Source organism: Pipistrellus hanaki (genome assembly GCF_964339955.1).
Source record: "Pipistrellus hanaki genome assembly, chromosome: 1".
Taxonomy (NCBI): Eukaryota; Metazoa; Chordata; class Mammalia; order Chiroptera; family Vespertilionidae; genus Pipistrellus; species Pipistrellus hanaki.
The window spans coordinates 158,476,709-158,486,967 of NC_140503.1; the positions used below are offsets into that span (position 1 = coordinate 158,476,709).

At 40.6% G+C, this 10,259-nt stretch overlaps 1 pseudogene across 1 annotated transcript; it reads right to left on the minus strand.

Moving 5' to 3' along the window:
• Positions 1-8,642: 8,642 nt before the first annotated feature.
• On the minus strand, positions 8,643-9,212 carry LOC311621123 (ferritin light chain-like; annotated as a pseudogene). Its single transcript has one exon. The product of its transcript is annotated as a ferritin light chain-like (transcript).
• Between the last annotated feature and the right edge of the window lie 1,047 nt (positions 9,213-10,259).

Sequence of the window (10,259 nt, forward strand, 5' to 3'; positions counted from 1 at the left end):
AAGAATATATATATATTTTAAATATATTTTATTGATTTTGTACAGAGAGGAAGGGAGAGAGATAGAGAGCCAGAAACATCGATGAGAGAGAGTCATCGATCAGCTGCCTCCTGCACACCCCCTACTAGGGACATGCCCGCAACCAAGGTACATGCCCTTGACCGGAATCGAACGCGAGACCCTTCAGTCCCCAAGCCGACGCTCTATCCATTGAGCCAAACCGGTCCCGGCTGATTTAAAGAATATTTTTCCTTTAGTGTATCTGAGAACTGAAAAACTTTTAAAAAACCATTAAGCCAAAACTGGTTTGGCTCAGTGGATAGAGCATCGGCCTGCAGACTGAAAGGTCCCAGGTTCGATTCCGGTCAAGGGCATGCACCTTGGTTGCGGACACATCCCCAGTAGGGGGTGTGCAAGAGGCAGCTGGCCGATGTTTCTCATTGATGTTTCTAGCTCTCTATCCTTCTCCCTTCATCTCTGCAAAAAATCAATAAAATATATGAAAAAAATAAAATAAAAAATCATTAAATTATTATAGTACGGCATACTTAGAGAACCTTAGGCAGGATACCTGAGGGGGAAAAGCAGAGGTGGGAAGATTCATGCAGATGATTTGTTTCTCTAAGAGTTAAGAGTGAGATAATCTGGTCCAATGTGTGGCTGTAGTGATGACATAAACTAGGCATTTCTCTTCCTCTTCTCTGCCGAGTATCCTGTTAAAGATATATTGTTATTGGCACAAGATATCGGAAGTTGTGTGAATTTCCAAGTTAGATTTGTATTTTCTATATGGATTTCTAAACATTATGTGGTATTTGTGACTTTAAAAAGTTTCTAGGAATAGTGTCATCTTAATTTCACTTGCTGTCAATGTTTCTAAAAATAGCTTGTTACTCCACTATGAATTTTTTTTTTTATGTGTAATGATGGAGTTGGCAGTCTGTCATTGTCTAGTGAAATATTTTTTCTTGTTTGCCTATAATAAAGTCTGAAATAGCTTTTTTGGTTAGGAATCTGGATCTTCAAGATTTTCTGTCTGAAACACTTTATTAAGTTGCAAGTTGGAACTTGGTGTGCAAGATGACAATCAAGATAAACATTCTCTCTTTTTTATTTTTAAAAAATATTTTTATTGATTTCAGAAAGGAAGGGCAAGGGAGAGAGGGATAGAAACATCAATGATGAGAGAGAATCATTGATCAGCTGCCTCCTGCATGTCCCCCACTGGAGATCGAACCTGCAACCTGGGTATGTGTCTTGACCGGGAATTGAATGGTGACCTCCTGGGTCCTAGGTTGATGCTTAATCACTGAGCCATGACAGTTTGATGGCAATATAGGTCTTTTTTTATATTATTACGCTGGGTACTGGAAATTCAGATTTTTAGTTTAGGGAAATTTTCTTATAATGTAATTTAATTAATTCTTCTGCCTGTCCCCCACTCCTCCAATATTCTGCTCTCTCTTTGTGAAGCTACCCATTAACCATATGCTGAACCTCATTTTTTTCTTATGCCTCCTGCTCCCTGCTTTAATTTTATCTTTCCCCCTATAATTTCTGAGAGCTGTTACAATACCATCTTTGACCTAGATCACTGTAATTTTCAAACTTTACTGATAGAAATGCAATACGGTACAACCTTGTTGGAAAATGACTTGACACTTTCTAATAAAGTTAGACCCAGCTTCATGGAAAGGAGACCTGTGCAACTCATAAGGCTTCATGCTCAGAAAAACGCCATGCTTGCTTCAACATTCTGCTGTTGCTATCTTGAAATTCTAAATAACTTTATCTTTGGACTTGGGTTTTGTAATTAAAGTTTATTGGAACACTGGAACACGCTCCATATATCTGCCAGTACTTGTTGTCTCATTAGAATATAGTGTTCAAAATATCCCATAAACGTAACTCTAGTACACCCATGATGCATGAGTGTTTATTGGGACTCAAAGGTAGTACAGCTACACTGAAGCAGGGATAGACAACCCCCGGAGGCTACATTTTCTGCTTGAGCCAGAATTCTTTCTAATGTAGAAAAAAGGTGATGGCAGTTTAAGAATCACTTCTGTTACTTCCCAGGATTTGCCAACCACTTATGCTGAAAATGATGATGCCAATAAGCCAAAGTAGAGAGAGTTGCTAGCATATGATGAACCAGCCCTGGCTGCATAGCTCAGTTTGTTGGAACATTATCCCAATGTGCCAGAGTTACAGGTATCATCCCAGGTCACGCCACATATAAGAATCAACCAATGAAAGCATAAATAAGCAAAACAACAGATTGATGTTTCTCTCTCTCTCTCTCTCTCTCTCTCTCTCTCTCTCTCTCTCTCTCTTCTCTTTCTCTTTCTCTCTTTCTCTCTCTCAAAAACAAAACAAAACAAAACAAAACAAAAAAACAGGTCTCTCTCACATCGATGTGAGAGAGACCTGCAATAACAATAACAAAAAACAAAGAAACAAATAAGAAAAAACAACAACAACCCTATCCAGTTTGGCTCAGTGAATAGAGCGTTGGCCAGCTGACTGAAGGACTGCAGGTTCTATTCCAGTCAAGAGCATGTACCTCAGTTTCAGGCTTGATCTCTGGTTCTGGACAAGGTGGGTGCGGGAGGCAACCAATGGATGCCTCACATCCATATTTCTCTCTGTCTCTCCCTCTCCCTTCCACTCTCTCTAAAAATCAATGGAAAAATATCTTTGGGTGAGGATTAAAAAAAAAAAAACAAATAAAAAAAGATGAAGTAAACAACTGTGGCATTTCCACTGTTTTGGTAAAAGCAAAATACATATGTATATATGAGCTACAAAATATGAATCGTATATTTTAACTAGAGGCCTGATGCACGAAATTCATGCAAGACTAGGCCATCCTTCCCCTGGCTGCCAGCATCGGCTTCCCTCTGGCACCCAGGCTTCCCTCGCAGCCCCAGCTATGTCCAGAAGGTGTCCAGAAGGACATCTGGCCAAATTAGCATTTATTATTTTAGATTATTCTGTATGTTAATTAAATGCTCTCATCTTTGCATTTCAAACTGCCTTTGCACAATATACAGATGAATGCTGAAATTTGGGCTAGGAATTTAAATTTTTTCATTTCTTAGAAAAATATTAATTAACAAATAAATAAATAAACAAACCACCATGGCAAGTCAAGAGTGACTGAGGAAGAAAGGGAAAAAGCTTCATATTTTAGTATTTAAACAAATAAAATTATTGGGGTAACATTAGTTAGTAAGTATGAAATTTTCAGATGTACAAGGTTATATAATTCAACATTTGTGTGCTCTATTGTATGCTCCCACCCAAAATCTGGTCTCCTTCCATTGCCATATATTTGACCCTCTTTACCCACTTTGCCCTTCCCTCACCCTCTTCTATTATGTAACCACATTCTGATGTCCATATTTGTGAATTTGCTTTGTTAGTTACTTTTTGTTTTATATCCCACATATGAATGAAATCATACAGTTTTTGTTCTTTTCTGTTTATTTAACTTAGCATAATACTCTCAAGATTAATCCATGTTTTTTAATGACACTTTTTCCATTGTTTTTAAATCCTCACAAAGGATATTTTTTTCTATTGATTTCTAGAGAGAATGGAAGGGAGGGAGGAGGGAGGGAGGGAGAGAGAGAGAGAGAGAGAGAGAGAGAGAGAGAGAGAGAGAGAGAGAGGAGAGAAGGAGGGAGAAACATCGATGTGAGAGAGACCTGCAACTGAGGTACATGCCCTTGACTGGGAATCAAACCCAAAACCCTTCAGTCCGCAGGCCAACATTATAACCATTGAACAAACCAGTCTGGGCACTTTTTCCTGTTTTTGGAGCAAGAAGCCTGACACATTATACAGCTGACCTTATATATATGAACTATACATTTAGATTATATGCTTAAAGACATATAAATTAAGCTCTACACTTACAATATGTCCAAGAAATCAACTGTTGAGCTTTAATGTAAGATTACTAAGAGATATCCAGCCATATATCCAAAATATCCCAGAATGCACACGTAGCATTCTGAGAGTAAGTGAGAGAACAGGTTAACTCTCATCATTCAGAATTCTGATTTTTAATTTAATTCACCTGTTTTTAGTATGATGCTCTAGGCCAATGGGGCACACACCCCACAGCAGGGCAATTTGATTTTTAAGGGGGGCAATTTGAGAATAAGTTACTAACAGTGATTTTTTTTGCATTTTTTATGGTTCTAGGGGCCTCATATACAGTATATAAATATATATTGTGACATATTTATACATTTCAGTATTCTATTACATGTTTTGAAACTTTATTTGCTATTTTTTCACATCACTTCATATTATTATTATTTTTAAAAATAATTTCTTAGTGATTTCTTCTTCAGTACTTCAACTGTTCTTTTGTTCTTTTATTTTTCTCTTTCATGAATACCATGTTCTTTGGAAACTTATTTAGAGCAAGTTAATGGCCTTTTAGGCTTCCTCAACATGAATAGTTCACTTTTTTTTAAAAAAAATATATTTTATTGATTTTGTACAGAGAGGAAGGGAGAGAAATAGAGAGTTAGAAACATCGATGAGAGAGAGTCATCCATCAGCTGCCTCTTGCACACCCCCAACTGGGGATATGCCCGCAACCAAGGTATATGCCCTTGACCGGAATCGAACCCGGGACCTTTCAGTCCCCAAGCCGATGTTCTATCCATTGAGCCAAACCGGTTTTGGCGAATAGGTCACTTTTTAAAATTAATTAATTAATTAATTAATTAATTTTTACAGAGAGAAAGGTAGAGTCAGAAACATCGATAATAAACATCAATCAGCTGCCTCAGCTGCCTCCTGCACACCCCTACTGGGGATGTGCCTGCAACCAAGGTGCATGCTTTTGACCAGAATTGAACCTGGGACCCTTGAGTCCACAGGCAGACGTTCTATCCACTGAGCCAAACCAGTCAGGGTAGGAGTTCACTTTTTGAATAATAATAATTATATGTCATGGGGCTGGGAGCAATTGGGATTTTAGAGATGCCTAGGTGGGGCATGGTCAACAAAAGTTTGGGAACCACTGCTCTAGGTGTACCTTTCCTTAGTGACCTCAAGCTAGGAGTTCCTCAAGTTTGAAAACTCCAATAAACCTCCAGTAGTTCGCTTCATGAAGTTGCTAGGAGCTGGGGGATAGAGGGGCTTAACTTTTTTATTCAGACTTTTACCACTGAAGCTCTGTTGGCAACCCACCTTTTAGAGATAGTAGGCCCCTCCAATTCCTGAGAGTTTCCAAGGTTTTGCCAAATTAATTAGTTTGTTTCTGCTTTTTATTTTATTTCAAATACAAGCAAAAGTTTACTTATAGAAAGTTGCATAAGTAGAAGTGAGCCAGTTAGGCTGCCATGGACCCAGGAAACAAGTTACAGAGGCAAAAGAAGGGCCCTTTCAGCTTAGGATAAAGAAAGGAAAAGAAAACCTGTCTAGGGGAAGGAGAGGGGGAGAAGTATGGGCATGCTCCAGAGGGAGAGAGTACAATGCTTCTTTAAAAAAATTTATCAGGCCCGGAGCGGCCGGGCCTGGAGCAGCTGGGCCCAGAGCAGCAGGGTCGGAAGCAGCCAGGCCTAAAGCAGCAGCAACCGGGCTCTAAGCAGCAGTGGCCAGACCTGGAGCAGCTGGTTGTGGAGCGGCCCAGAGCAACAGAGGGCAGGCCCGGAGCAGCCGGGCCCGGAACAGCTCGTTCCTCGCCTGCCCATACCCCAGGGCTGCCTCTCAGACATGGCTGGAAACTTTTGGGGGAACTTGAGGGTCTGCTGAATCAAGTGATGAAGGCTTAGATCTGGATGTGCTGAGTTGTTGTAACGCTGGGGTGTTGATCTGTGAGTGCCTTGTGTGGAGTCTGGATGAGGTTGGTTGATCTATTTGGAAGTGTCTTTTGTGTGAAGTGTATCCTTGGGCATGTGGAGGTATTATTGATTTGAGAAAATGCTAAGTAATTGATTTACTACCTGAAAAATTTAAAGTTCTGAAAGTTTAAGGTCTCTTGCCAAAAAGAGGTTTTAATGGAGAAAGGGGAGGACAAGCCCCTCCCACCCAGAACAGGTAATCCAATTCCAGCCAGCAGCTATCTTTAAACAATGTGTTCATTTACATTTGAATGGGTATGCCTTTTGATAGCCTAAGGGCAAGTTTACATGTAAACAAGTTTGCTTCTCAATTCCCAGGGCAGAAAAAACAAGGTTTAAAATTATTACAATAGATTTTAGCTGAGACCTGTTTGGCTCAGTGGATAGAGTGTTGGCTTGGGGACTGAAGGGTCCCGGGTTCGATTCCGGTCAAGGGCATGTACCTTGGTTGCGGGCATATCCCCAGTAGGGGGTGTGCAAGAGGCAGCTGATGGATGACTCTCTCTCATCGATGCTTCTAACTCTCTATCTCTCTCCCTTCCTCTCTGTACAAAATCAATAAAACATATTTTAAAAAAATTATTAGATTTTAAAATTTATTCTTAAAAATATAAAAGTTTATTAATTAAAAAAAAAACAAGGAAATTAAAAAACCTGATCAACAATATTAACTGTTGATTATAATAGAATCAGAGATACGGGAGGGGAGTGGACTGACAATTCTCGGGGGAAAAGGGGAGTGGTGGATGCGGGAAGAGACGGAACATAAATTGTGCACCTATGGATGAGGACAATGGGGGGTGGGGAAAGGGCAGAGGGTAGGGTGGGAACCTGGTGGAGGGGGGAAGAAATGAGGAACCTTTGTAATAATATGAACAATAAAGATTGATTTAAAAAATAAAAAAATAAAAAAATAAAAAAAATAAATATCAGTGGGGTAGCTATTAACAGCCTCTTTGCTGTATGGACTATTGTTACTAGGTCACTCTCCTCTGTAAAATCAAGTCACATGCAACCCAGTTTTGACTGAAAGCAAATGACTGAATAAATACATATTTTGGGGTAAAAAAAAAAAAATTATCAAAATTTTTTTTCAATTATAGTTGACATTCAGTATATATTAGTTTCAGATGTATGCATCGTGGTTAGGTATTTTATAACTTATGAAGTAATCCCCCTGATAAGTTTTGCACCAACCTGACATCATAAATAGTTAATATAATATTATTGACTATACTAGAGGCCTGGTGCATGAAATTCTTGTGGGGAGGGGGGCAGGGGTGTCCCTCAGCCCAACCTGCACCCTCTACAATCTGAGACCCCTCAGGGGATGTCCGACAGTCAGATATCCCTCTTACAATCCTAACCACTTGCCTACCTGCCTGCCTGATCACCCCTAACCACCTCTACCTGCTGGCCTGATCTCCCCTAACTGCCTATGCCTGCCAGTCTGATCACCCCCTAACTGCTACCCTGCTTGCCTGATCACCCCTAACCAAATCTGCCTCTGCCCTTGCCACTATGGCTTTGTCCAGAAGGACATCTGGAAAATGTCTGACCTAATTAGCATATTACCCTTTTATTAGTATAGACTAGTGGCCTGGTGAATGAAATTCGTGCAGGGGGTGGGGGGTGTGGAGTTTCCCTCAGCCCAAGCCTGCATCCTTTCCAATCTGGGACCCCTAGAGGGATGTCTCTCTCACAATCTGGGACTGCTGGGTCCTAACCGCTAGCCTGCTTGCATGCCTGATCACTCCTAACTGCCTCTGTCTGCCTTCCTGATTGTCCCTAACCCCTCTGCCTGCCTGCCTGATTGCCCCTAACCTCTCTGCCTGCCGGCCTGCTCACCCCCAACTATCTCCCTGTGTGTGTATGTTTGTGTGTATCTCTTAATTTACTGTTGTAAACACATGACTTCCCTACTTTAGTCTTTTACCACTGTATTAGCTTTAATGTTGGCTGATCCACTGCTTTTATTGTGTCTTTGCCTTTGTCAGGGGAATATTTTTTCTTTGTGCTATTTTCTTAATAATATATTTGATTTTTTTCTTCTTTTCTTAAAGAAGTTCCTTTAACATTTCTTGTAATACTGGTTTGGTGGTGATGAACTCTTTCAACTTTTTTCTTTTCTGGGAATAGTTTGCTTCTTGACTTTCCCAGGGACAAGCACTTTCAATTCCTATTGTTTGCTAATAAGACAGTTACTACTTACTTTATCATATACTTTCCAGCTTTCAACTTATGTTTGACAGTTCTGCCTGCTATTTTCTTTGAGGTTGTATATTTTTAAAAATCCCTTTCCTGCCATTATTTTGTGATGTTTTGGGAAGGAAAAGGGATAAGTATATACATATGTTTTACCTGTTATTGGAAATAAATATTTAAAATTTGGATGTCACTGCGAATACTTTCATGTTTATTTTCTACACACTTATATCACACAAAAATTAAGTATTTTATTCTTGTATATAAGACAATACAACTTTTTTAAAAAAAAATAATATTCACTCAAGGATTTTCTTTCTTTCTTTCTTTCTTTCTTTCTTTCTTTCTTTCTTTCTTTCTTTCTTTCTTTTCCTTTCCTTTCCTTTCCTTTCCTTTCCTTTCCTTTCCTTTTCTTTTCTTTTCTTTTCTTTTCTTTTCTTTTCTTTTCTTTTCTTTCTTTCCTTTCTTCTTTTTACTGCAAAAAAAGCTTTATTATTTCATTTGGTCCAATGCATGGAGAGGGCTTCAAGATGGTTAAAAAAATGGCTAGTAGTTTCGAAAAGAGGCTCAGGTAAGAGAATGATACCAGGGGTCTGCAGAGGGGCCTGTGAAAGGCCTCTGGGCTCCAAAGTCGGGCTTCAGGGTGAGCCTTTTAAAGGGATACTTGCCCAGCCCAGCCTGGGGGCTGGCCATCCTACGGATATTCATCAGGTGGTAGCTCATCTTCTTGATGAGTTTCACCTCCTCACCCAGGAAGTGGTTCTCCAGGAAGTCACAGAGATGAGAGTCTGTATGGGTAGAACCCAGGGCCTGCAGCTCCAAAAGGGCCTGGTTAGGTTCCTCTCCAAGGCCAGGGCGGCTTCCATGGCGTCCTGAATTTTGCCCATTCATCTTGGGAAGGTTTAGCACATCTGGAAGAGAATACATCTCACTTGTTTTCAATTTTAAGAGATGCTCAGCGCCCATTCGCTCCTTTTCCACCAACTTGTGGAAGAAGTGGCCCACGCCCTCCATCGTCAGGGTCAAAATAGAAGCCCAGCGAGAGGTAGGTGTGGGAGGCCCGCAAATGCAGGCTGGCCAAGGGTTGACCGCAGCCTTCACCTTGGTGGGGTAATTCTGACGAATTTGGGAGCTCATGGTTGTGCTGCACTAAAGAATTAAAGTAGAAAACACACACACACAAAACAAAACAAAACAAAAAAAACCGGTGTGTTGGCTGTTCCCCGAGGTTGTTCTGAAGGTGGTGACTGGATAAGACACAGGAGAGTGGCTGGAGGCTGGAAGAAGGGGTGTCCCTGGGTCTGTTCTGTACAAACACTGTTAAAGCAAGAGACAGATCTGGGACCGCCAAGGGCACTGGTCAAGGATATTTTTCTATTGATTTTTAGAGAGAGTGGAAGGGAGGGGGAGTGACAGAGAGAGAAAAACATCTCTCAAATCACTTGGTTACCTTCTGCACGTGCCCTAACCAGGGCCAAGATCAAACCTGTAACCAAGGTGTGTGCCCTTGACCAGAATTGAACCTAGGACCTTTTAGTCTGAGCGCCAAAGCTCTATACATTGAGCCAAACTGGCTAGACATTGCAACTTTAATAAGTGAATGGTGAATACACTAAAGGTAAGGCAGGCTCATAGAAATAAGAGAACATAACAAGGACCCATGTCCATAAAAGAAAAGAGGTTATGGTGTCCTCTCAGTAGAATCTCCTCACAGAGCACCATCAGGTAGCTTGTTATAATTGGAATTCGGTTTATGGTAGGGGTATAGAGTTGAATCATCAACACCTGAAATTAATTATGACTAATCCCATCTTTTTATCTGAGGACCTGAACTGACCATGAGTGACTAAAGTTCTCACCAACCACCCTTGGTGACCCTTCTGCCCATCCCCCTTGTTTTGTTTACTCCTTATATTAGCTTTTTAGACTCTTTCTGATGTCATTTACTCCCAGCAGTTTGCTTTGGGAGTAGACCAAGATGACTTCGGTGTTACTCCCCAATATTTTCATAATAACCAGAATTCTCAACTTATATATCCTGTCACTGTATTTGCCACATTATATTTTAACAAGAAGACTGGTGTAGGAAATTAGTGTTGGGGGTGGGGAGGTGTGTGTCCTCAGCCCAGCCTGCACCCTCTCCAATCTAGGACTCCTTGAGGGATGTTTGACTGCCCATTTAGG